Source organism: Dermacentor silvarum, chromosome 4, assembly GCF_013339745.2.
Source record: "Dermacentor silvarum isolate Dsil-2018 chromosome 4, BIME_Dsil_1.4, whole genome shotgun sequence".
In the NCBI taxonomy this organism is placed as follows: Eukaryota; Metazoa; Arthropoda; class Arachnida; order Ixodida; family Ixodidae; genus Dermacentor; species Dermacentor silvarum.
In genome coordinates, this window is record NC_051157.2 from 98201608 (window position 1) to 98211805 (window position 10198).

Consider the following 10198-nt stretch of genomic DNA (forward strand, 5'->3'; position numbering starts at 1 on the left):
CCCGATAAAAACGTACCATACGCATGAGGGGCCCCATACTCCATGGGCAAAACACGGGCTGCTGAGGTTATAAAGGATTCACTGTCATATATGTCGGTAAATATGGTTACGCTGAACTCTTGTTTAAACCCAAGTTGGAAACCTACTTTACTTCCTATTAATGCAGTGAGGTTATTTTCCGTTCCCTTTCCTCTCAGTACAGTAATAGCTAGGTAATAGTGCTGTAACGGTGCCGTAAGTTTTACAGCAGAAAATGCACGAAAAGAATGGGCACTTTTTATTTTCGTTGAGAGTGGGCGTATACGTGGCCAACCTGGAAAACCAGTGGATCGTGCTGGTCCTACGAGGCCAGCAGAGACGTAGGGGCGGTGTTCCTTGGGCGAACTAGGCTACTTTTGTTCACTGCATGAACAGAAGTAGCTCTCCTCCTAGCGTGTCAGTGCCGTATTAGTTCTATCTTGTAATCTATAAACTTTTGTGATGACTGCACCTTTGCTGTCTGCATCTGACGGTAGACCACGAAACATCGCAGTTTGCCCCTCTTGCCCCAGAAGGTCTATGGGGAGCTTGGTACGCAATGTCTGACTAAGATATAGTCGTGCTGTTTGTACAGTAGCTATAAGTTTTCTACTGTTAAAAGGTAAGACCGTGTTTATTTCTTTACATAGGGTCATGTTCTTTGATGCGAAAGTGTCAAATGCCTCAATGAGCGAAAAATACGGCGTCCGTAAGGCAACATAAATTCCCATTGGCTGCGACGCCACGGCATGAGCGCGCCTCGACGGAGCAGAGCAGGTGAGAGGGAACACCTGCTGCTGCAGTAGCGTACCAGGTGTTGCGTGAGGAGAGAGGGCATCACCGTGACGCCACGTCACACTCGCTCTCACTCTCGGAAGCCTGTGTTATCCGCGCATTCCTTGAATGCGCAAGCCTGCGTTCTAACTGCGCCTCGGTAACGCCATATCAAAACGCGCTCGCATGCCCGCGAGGAATTCATACCACGAAGGACCGCTCAGCGGCGTTCAATCGGACATTCATGCTGTCGCATTTCACAACACATAAGAAGTGTTTAGGTGTCCTCGGATTTTCTTTAAGCGAAGCTTTCTTTATAGGCTCACGAGTGTCGGCGGCGGCGGTGGTGGTGGTGGAAAAACAATTTACGAAAAGCGTTACACGTTATGAAATCAATAGGTTTGTTACAGTTGAGATTATTAGTGACCCAGAGCCCTAGATGTTTATATTCTGTTACTTGTGCAAGTGTCACATCATTAATACTGTAATCAAATGACAAGGCATCCATTTTGTGAGTAATCCTCATCAATACAGTTTTTTTTTCTAAATTAATGGATATTTGCCATGATTCACATCATGCAGAAACTTTTTGCAACGCGCTATTCAGTAGTAATTGATCTGAGATACTTCTTACTTCTGTATGAATGACACAATCATCAGCATAAAGCCCAATTTTCACAGGAATGTTAGATACAATATCATTAATATATATTAAAAACAACAGAGGCCCAAGAACAGAGCTCTGAGGGACGCCAGAGTGAACTATAAGCTTGTCAGAACAATGACTATTAAAAACAACGAATTGTTCTCTGTTTAAAAGGTAGGCTGAAATCCACTTTACTAATTGTTTGTTATGAAGTATTGTAGACTGTGAGAGGGTTGAACAATATGGCGGCGAAGCATGTCGTCGACATGCCCATTAATCACCCGGCGCTCCGTAGGAGACACACGGTGTGGTCGTTGCCGCAGTGGTGAATGGGAGCCCGTGTCCATGTCGTGCGTGACAGTTGATGTGCGTACAAGGGAAAGCTGAATTGCGTCGAAAGAAGAACGAAAATGGTACAGGACGGCGATAAGCTCCGAACGCTGCTCTGGTGTAAGGGCGTCAGCGATGGATGGGCTAAAGATGTCCGTGCAAAACTTGTCGGTGGCGGAAAGAGTGCCGATGTCGGTAAGGTCGTCGCGATAAGTAGCATCTGGCACGTCGACGATGTGCAATGACTGAATGCCTTAGACATGGCCGAGACACTGGCCACAGAGCAAGGGGAGTAGAGCGGACAAAAGGTTGCATACGAAAATATGGCTGAAACCAGCCGAGAAATCGGCAGTCGCGAAGGGAAGTGGTACAGTATTTTTTGTTGCGATTAATGTCTCAGAAGGGGCGAACAAAACAGTGGCGTCAGAGATGCTTCCACAGGACACAGGTAAAATAACAGCAGGCGTGCGGAGGAATGTCGGTCTCGTCAGTGACGACTAATTTAGGGTGATGTTCGGGAGAATCGTCTGAATGGGGATCGCCCAAGGCCCGCTCGCAGTCGATGATGGCTTTGTGTCGTGAGAAGAAATCCCATCCAAGAATGACGTCGTGAGAGCAGGATGGCAGCACAACGAACTCAATAATGCACATCATGTCCTCAATTACAACTCGGGTCGTACAAGCTGCTAACGGACTGAACACGCTGCGCTATTGCGGTACGGATGGCTACGCCTGCAACTGGCGTCGTCACTTTTCGGATGGAGCGACAGAGTCTTTCATTTGTAACACAAACAGCGGCACCAGTGTCCACAAGGGCAAGAGTTGAGACTCCCTCGACAGAAACAGCAATTACGTTCGACGAAGAAATGTGAGGACTTGGACGTTGTGACGGCGACACAGTTCTTGCCTCACGAACTGCGGCGTTTAGTTTTCCTCTTCTGAAGGCGTGGGACGACGACTCATTGGGGAGAGAGAGCGTCGGTCGAAGGAAGCATGACGATCAGCAGAGCTTGGAGGTGATCCTGGAGTGTAGCGGAGTGGTGGCTGGTCGGAATAACGAGTCGTTCGTTCATAGCCATATGAGACGGCCAACGGCATGTGGTGGCGACAGTAGCGAGCGATATGTCCGGAGTGACCACAGGCAAAGCAACTTGGTTTGTCGTCAGGACTACGCCAAGTGCTTGCAGCAATGGGGCCAGCGCAAGGGGTGCGGGGTGGAGTCTGCGCGTGCAGTGGTTGACGCATTGTGAAAGCAGGGTGCGTTGCCGTGTGACGACGTCGGCGTACGTGAGAGGAGCAGCTACCGGATGCGGCTGACGGGACACTGACACAGCGTCGGCAATTTCTGCTTCAATCGCCTGCCGAATAGCGGGTGATAGGTAAGGAGCAGGACGCGGCTGGGGCTAAGCAAACTGTACCAGTGAGAGCTGCCGAGCTGCTTCCTCGCGTATGAACGCTTGGAGCTGCGGCAGCAGTGTTGACTGGTCTGAGTTGACGGCCAGGCCTGCGAGGCTGTCGTCGTTGGTAACCAGGCGACGAGTCAAGGACCGCTGTTTCCTGAATTCGTCGTAGCTCTGACACAGCTTGACGAGTTCCGCTACGCTGGTCGGGTTTTTTGCAAGAAGCATCTGAAAGCATTCTACGATGGACCATATCCATGCCATCAATCAGGTAATCGAGAAATCTGCGGAGTACAATCAACCTCTCTATATGGCTTTCATAGATTATGAAAAGGCATTTGATTCAGTAGAGATATCAGCAGTCATAGAGGCATTGCGTAATCAAGGAGTGGAAGAGGCATACGTGAATATCTTGGCAAATATCTACAAGGATTCCACAGCTACCTTGGTTCTCCACAAGAAAAGTAGAAAGATACCTATCAAGAAAGGGGTCAGGCAAGGAGACACAATCTCTCCAATGCTATTCACTGCATGCTTAGAAGAAGTATTCAAGCTCTTAGACTGGGAAGGATTAGGAGTGAGGATCGATGGCGAATATCTCAGCAACCTTCGGTTTGCAGATGACATTGTCCTATTGAGCAACAATGGAGAGGAATTACAACAAATGATTGAGGACCTTCATCGAGAAAGTGCAAGAATTGGGTTGAAGATGAATATGCAGAAGACAAAAATAATGTTCAATAGCCTGGCAAGGGAACAAGAATTCAGGATCGCCCGTCAGCCTCTAGAATCTGTAAAGGAATATGTTTATCTAGGTCAATTACTCACAGGGGACCCTGATCATGAGAAAGAAATTTACAGAAGAATAAAATTGGGTTGGAGTGCATACGGCAGGCATTGCCAAATCCTGACTGGGAGCTTACCACTGTCGTTGAAAAGAAAAGTGTACAATCATTGCATTCTACCGGTGCTAACATACGGGGCAGAAACTTGGAGGTTAACAAAGAAGCTCGAGAACAAGTTAAGGACCGCACAAAGAGCAATGGAACGAAAAATCTTAGGAGTAACGTTAAGAGACAGGAAGAGAGCGGTGTGGATCAGAGAACAAACGGGGGTAGACGATATTCTAGTTGACATTAAGCGGAAGAAATGGAGCTGGGCAGGCCATGTAATACGTAGGATGGATAACCGGTGGACCATTAGGGTTACAGAATGGATACCAAGAGAAGGGAAGCGCAGTCGAGGACGGCAGAAAGTCAGGTGGGATGATGAGGTTCGGAAATTCGCAGGCGCAAGTTGGAATACGCTAGCGCAAGACAGGGGTAATTGGAGATCGCAGGGAGAGGCCTTCGTCCTGCAGTGGACATAAATATAGGCTGATGATGATGATGATGATCTGAAAGACGTCATCGTCAATGCCTTTCATGATGTGCTTGATTCTGTCAGATTCGGGCATCGAGGCATTGACGCGCTTCGAGAGGTCGAGAACGTACTCAATATAGTTTGTGAACGACTCGCCAGGCTGCTGAGCGCACTGGCGCGAACGCTTTTCGGCGTGCAACTGGCGCATGGCGGGGCGTCCGAACACATCTATGAGGGCGGTCTTGAATGCAGACCTGGTGGAAAATACTGCCTCGTGGTTTTGAAACTACAAATGAGCTCCATTAGAAAGGTAGAAGATGACATTGTTCAGTTTAGTGGTGTCATCCCATCGGTTGTGGACGCTTGCCCTATCGTAAGACGATAGCCAGTCCTCCACATCACTGTCGTTGGTGCCACTGAAGACCACCGGATCCCTCAGGTAAGGCACCACAGAGCAGATGACGGATGGAGGAGGCGTGGACGGTGGGGTCGTGGACAGCAGGGCCGTGGATGGTGGGGCCGTGGATGGTGGGGCCGTGGATGGTGGGGCCGTGGGCGGTGGGGGCGTGGTTGCGTCTTCGGGCACAACGGGACGAAGTGTACGGGTGCGGAATTCCAGGATGGAAGCTTGGCAGGTCGTACCCAGCACCTCCACCACTTGAAATGAGGTTTCTTGGAACAGGCGTAGATGTCGATCCTTCAGATACACTGGCACGGAACGGGCGGCTAGAACATTTACGTCGGGCAGCCCTCTGAACCGTAACTTCGGCGTCGTCTTTCGTGGAGCGATCACGATGCTACTGCTGTTGGTGGTGTGCATCATCTTCAGAGCATAGTGTAGCTCTTCTTCATCACAATTCATTTATACGCAAAACATTTAGTTTTCGCAGCAAAGAATCAAAGAAACTGTCAGCCCTTCCACTGGAGTGGAGATGGAAGACCAGCGAATCTGTACTATGGTGGGAATTGTGTATTTCCAATTATGACTATTAAGATGTGATAGTCTGATTGGTTATTTGAACTAATAAACAAAAAGAAATATATATGATCCGGTGGTTTTCATTTATTTAGTCACCACAGGGACCATGGCCTTATGTTCGCTACGGTGCAGCGCCATAGGGTGTATGGCAAAGGTGGGCACGTTCTTGATAAGCACGTCACAACGCCGCCCGCGTTTGGTGCGAACGCGGGCAAAACTCTGCGCATTGCTGGTGCTGCTCCCCTACCTCCTGTCCCCCCAAGGCCTTTCGCGCGACGGAAGAAGTGTTTGCCCTCCGCCGTGCGTTCGCCCCCCGTGAAAGCGAGCGAGGGACGCGCGCTTTCACTCGCGGATACAGCATACGGCCAATGAGAGTTTTTTAGGGGCGAAGCACCTTAGGGCCGAGCCTTGTCCCTCGTAGTCCGTAGCTGTGGTTGGCATGGAAACCGTTATGTATGTATGTATCTATGTATGTATGTATGTATGTATACGCATATATACATGTATATATGTATATGTATAGTATATGTTAATTGTCGGAGTCATGAGGGAGGTATATGTACGCCAAGCTCCGGCTTCCGGAAGCCGGAACCGGAAGCCAACTTCCGCTTCCGTTTCTACTTCCGGTTCCACTTCCGGTTCCGGAAGCCAGCTTCCGGCTTCCGGAGAACGCTTCTGGCGTTTTTCTCTCTCGTCCGTAGCTAGGGGCGCTGCGGTGCACAAGGGCGTTCGTTCCCGACGCGCGCTCTCTCGTCCGTAGCTAGGGGCGCTGCGATGCACAAGGGCGTTCGTTCCCGACGCGCGCTCTCTTTCTCTCTCGTCCGAAGCTGTGGTTTACCCGAATGATCCCCCGGTGCTTCGCCCACTCATCATCATTCACTTCGTGGATATGCGGTGCTTTTTAGATGCGAAGCATCTTTTGGTCGGGGCTATGTCACTCCCTCCCTCCCTCCGCCGTGCGACGTCCACACCCCTACTGCGCATGCGCATCCTCCTCCCCCTCCTCTCCTATCCTCTCGGCATTCCTCCTCTCCTCTCCGACGCTCCTCTCCTCTCCGGATTGCGCAACGAATGGCAACACCTGCGGCTCTGCGCGCGATAATGCGAAGCAGCTTAGGTTAGAGGCGCGACGGTAGGCGCCCCAGAGGCACCGGCAACAGTCACCAACGCCGCGCGCGTTCGGTGCGAACGCGGGCAAAACGCCGACGGCGTCGACAACAGTTCTGCGCGTTGCTGGTGCTGCTGCATGTCGAAGTTTATACAGCTGATAAAACTACCTTGAGTCGACCCCATGGCTGATTCGCATACTACTGAGGGTTCCCCTACAGGAAGATGCTGTAATTTTTTTTCTGCACATGGACACGACCATCAGAGACTGAGCCCTTAAGAGCTTCGCTGCAATAAAACAATGTTTGTTAACTTAATTTCACATTTTTTCGATGCTCGCGGCAGCTAACGGACAGCATAAATACTAGCGTGACTAAATACTAACGTTTTTCCTGTTGCCAGTTTTCGCCGAGTGTCCCCTCTTGTTGAATTTCTTTCTCTAAGCGATGGCGTTCAAGCTTTCAAGATAGAGCTACCAGCAATGTTTTACTACAAAAGTTGCTCACACTTTGTCTTGGATTATTTACAAACTTATTCCTCGGGTGACAGCCCATGACGTGACAGCCCACAAAAAATATCATGAAACAAAGCACAGGCAGTGCATGCCATTTAAGTTAAGTCTTCTCAAACTAAATATTAAAAGGGCGAAACAAAAAATTTACACTCACTTTAGCATACTCCAAACAGGATGAAAGCGAAAGCCTGCGCACTCACGAGACATTCATTAAATAAGGTGACATTCTCATTCGAATTCATTGTTACTTCTTATTACTTGTTTTAAGTGCGCAAGCATTTCTATGGTTACCCAACGAGAAAAGTGTCCATGCGTCCGGCCGTCCGTCGCGTAATACGATCACTTCCAAGATAGAGCCCGCATGTTTTCGCCAGCTCTGGAAGAAGACGACGACGAATGCGATAGCAGTAGCACAAGCCCGTCTCTGTGACCACGTGACGCGTACAGTCAGGCACGCACTAAGCAAACCTTTAGTAAGCGATAAATGTGGAGCAGGCGTGGCTTCGGATGGGAACGTCATCAGCGTACCTGGCACCGTCACCTGCAGTAGTTTGCTTGCCTCATCAGTTAACGTTGCACCACCTTCCGCAGCAGTTCCTGTCGCCGCCATTTAGTCGCCGCTAGCGCTGTGGCATTTACCGTAATTGCACCAGGACGACCGCAGCCGCTGAGTAGTGCTAGGATTACCAGCACTGTTGATGGTGGGCACTCAACGAAAAGTCGTTACTACTAAATGCTTACACATCATTCACTTAACTCCCTCATGAGATTCTACGTAATTTTTTATAATTTCTAATGTTATTTTCTTGTAGCAAACATACACCAGTCTTCTGTCTAGTGGACTGTAGGGCCGGACACGCATAGCCATTGTGCTTAGGTGTCTCCCGCGGCTTTTTAGTTTCTGTTTCGTTATCACTCAGTAATGTTGAGCTTGCTGATACTTCCTGAATTGAGAATAGGATTTGTTGTTCACCGTCGGCTAAGGACAATAAATTCAGTCAGACAGGTATGTAAGTGACAGCAACTTTATTGCCCAAGAAAGCAAGTGGTTGTTACACTGAGAAGACATGGAAAGTACGCCTTGAGCGTACCGTGTCAAGGAGCACGAAAATCGTAGCATCAAATGGGTTACTAGTTGCATAATTATGAATGCAAGGAAACACAAGCCGTATCAATGCTGTCGTTGAAGCACTCATCTAAATTGATTCAATATGTGAGCCGCAAGAGGTTCGCAAACTCCTAAACCGCTGTGTAGTGTTTAGGACTATTCGGCACTTTCGCTAGTGCGCAGTGATGCGGAAGAAAGACAGAGTCATTTGGGAGCATTTATAAAAATCAAAAAGAACTTTAAAACTATATGTACAGAGAGTTCGTAAGCTGCGTAACGGCAGTCAGTACGTCCACACACACAGCACACGAGGATAAACGGGCTGAAACAGTCCCGTGTTGCGAGGCTCACGGTTCTGTCGTCACGGCACTGTGGGTTCACCCGTGCTCGAGCCGGCTGCGACGACCACACGTTCAGGCCCCGTGTTCACACGTTCAGCACGGTTCTCTGGCTCGGCACGCTCAGGAGCAGCAGCGACAGCAGCCAGGGAACGCGTTCTCCAGCAGCACGGCCTCGGTGTCCGGCTCGTGCGCACCGCTCGCGACCGACGTGCTACAGTCGCACGTCCGGCACGGCCTCGGTGCCCAGCTCGTACACCACTCGCAATCCACGTGCGGCGGTCGCACGTGATGACCGCGTCTAGCACAGCAACATATGTGCCGGACGAACGCTGCTCGGCACAGCTCAGGTGCGGCAGCTCAGGGACCGGCGGCCCTCGGGTCAGCCAGCGTCTCGAGCACTGGCAGCAGGAGCCCCGGTTCCTCGGACGCCCTCTTCCACGCTCGGCTCCGCGATCCTCCGCACCTTGTCACGGACGTCTCGCCTGGAAGGACCTCTCGCCTCGTTCACCCCAGGAGCTCGGAACTGCTGCCCGCCTGGTTCGAACACTGCGAGATCACTCCTCGTGCCGCCGTGCTATTGCACCCGTTCATTTCTTCCTCCCGGAGTCTAGGTGGCCGCTCCTAAAGTCCCTATATAAGAAAAGTACCGCCATCCTTTGACAAATGCCGCTTCGCTCTCTCCTGTGTTATCCTGTATCTCCGATTGGACAATGATAGCGCGCGCTTTTCACTTCTTTATATTTTCTTTTTTTCCGCCTCAGAGCCATGTTGAAAGTCCTCTGCGCAGCCGCAGTCGCCGGCGGCCGCGGCGGCGCGCGCCCAGCCTGAAAGCTTCAACGTGGACTTTCTAGGTGCGCCACCATCGACTTGGCTTTCGCAAGCAAAAAGTAAAGAAAAAAGCAAGCGCTTTAGGAGAGGAGGCGGTGGAGGAAAGAGTAGATGGCGGTACTTTTCTTATATAGGGACTTTAGCCGCTCCGATCTTCTAGCGGCACCTCGCGGCACTTACAAGTGACACACTGATTTTCGAAGTGAACGTGAACTGAAGTTATAGGTTTGCAGGTTATTCCACTGCATCTAATGAAGATATCGCATGAATGCATCGCATAGCATGGAGTGAGAAATAACTGTTACATGAAGGTGCAATACCGCAATGCATATAGCTTATCTCTATCGTTTTAAAGACGCACACACATACGGGTAATAGGCGAAAACTTCCAGAACTCTTATACATCTCTCCGCACTCATGCCGTAGTGCCACCAGACTTCTTCGAAGCGAAAAAAATCATTCTGTAGGCTCAAGGCAAGCTTTCTCAAGGGACGCCTTGCATGGTCAACTCCACGAGAAACACCAAAGTCGCAATGCCTAACAGTGAACTTAAAAGCAAGACGCGCTCCAGGTCGGCGAGCTGGTTCGAAGGAACGTCAATACTTGACTGAGCAGCTAAACTTCTTTCACATGGACGAGACAACATCAACTCTGGCCATCGAAGTAAGGAACCTTCGAAAATTCTGCGGAGGTAGTCCCGGTATCCTTGCAAAAGCGGGAAGTTCTTTCGAACGACCGTTGTTAACCACACTGTAAGAACTTCCGCTTTTGATTCCACAACGCCATTCATA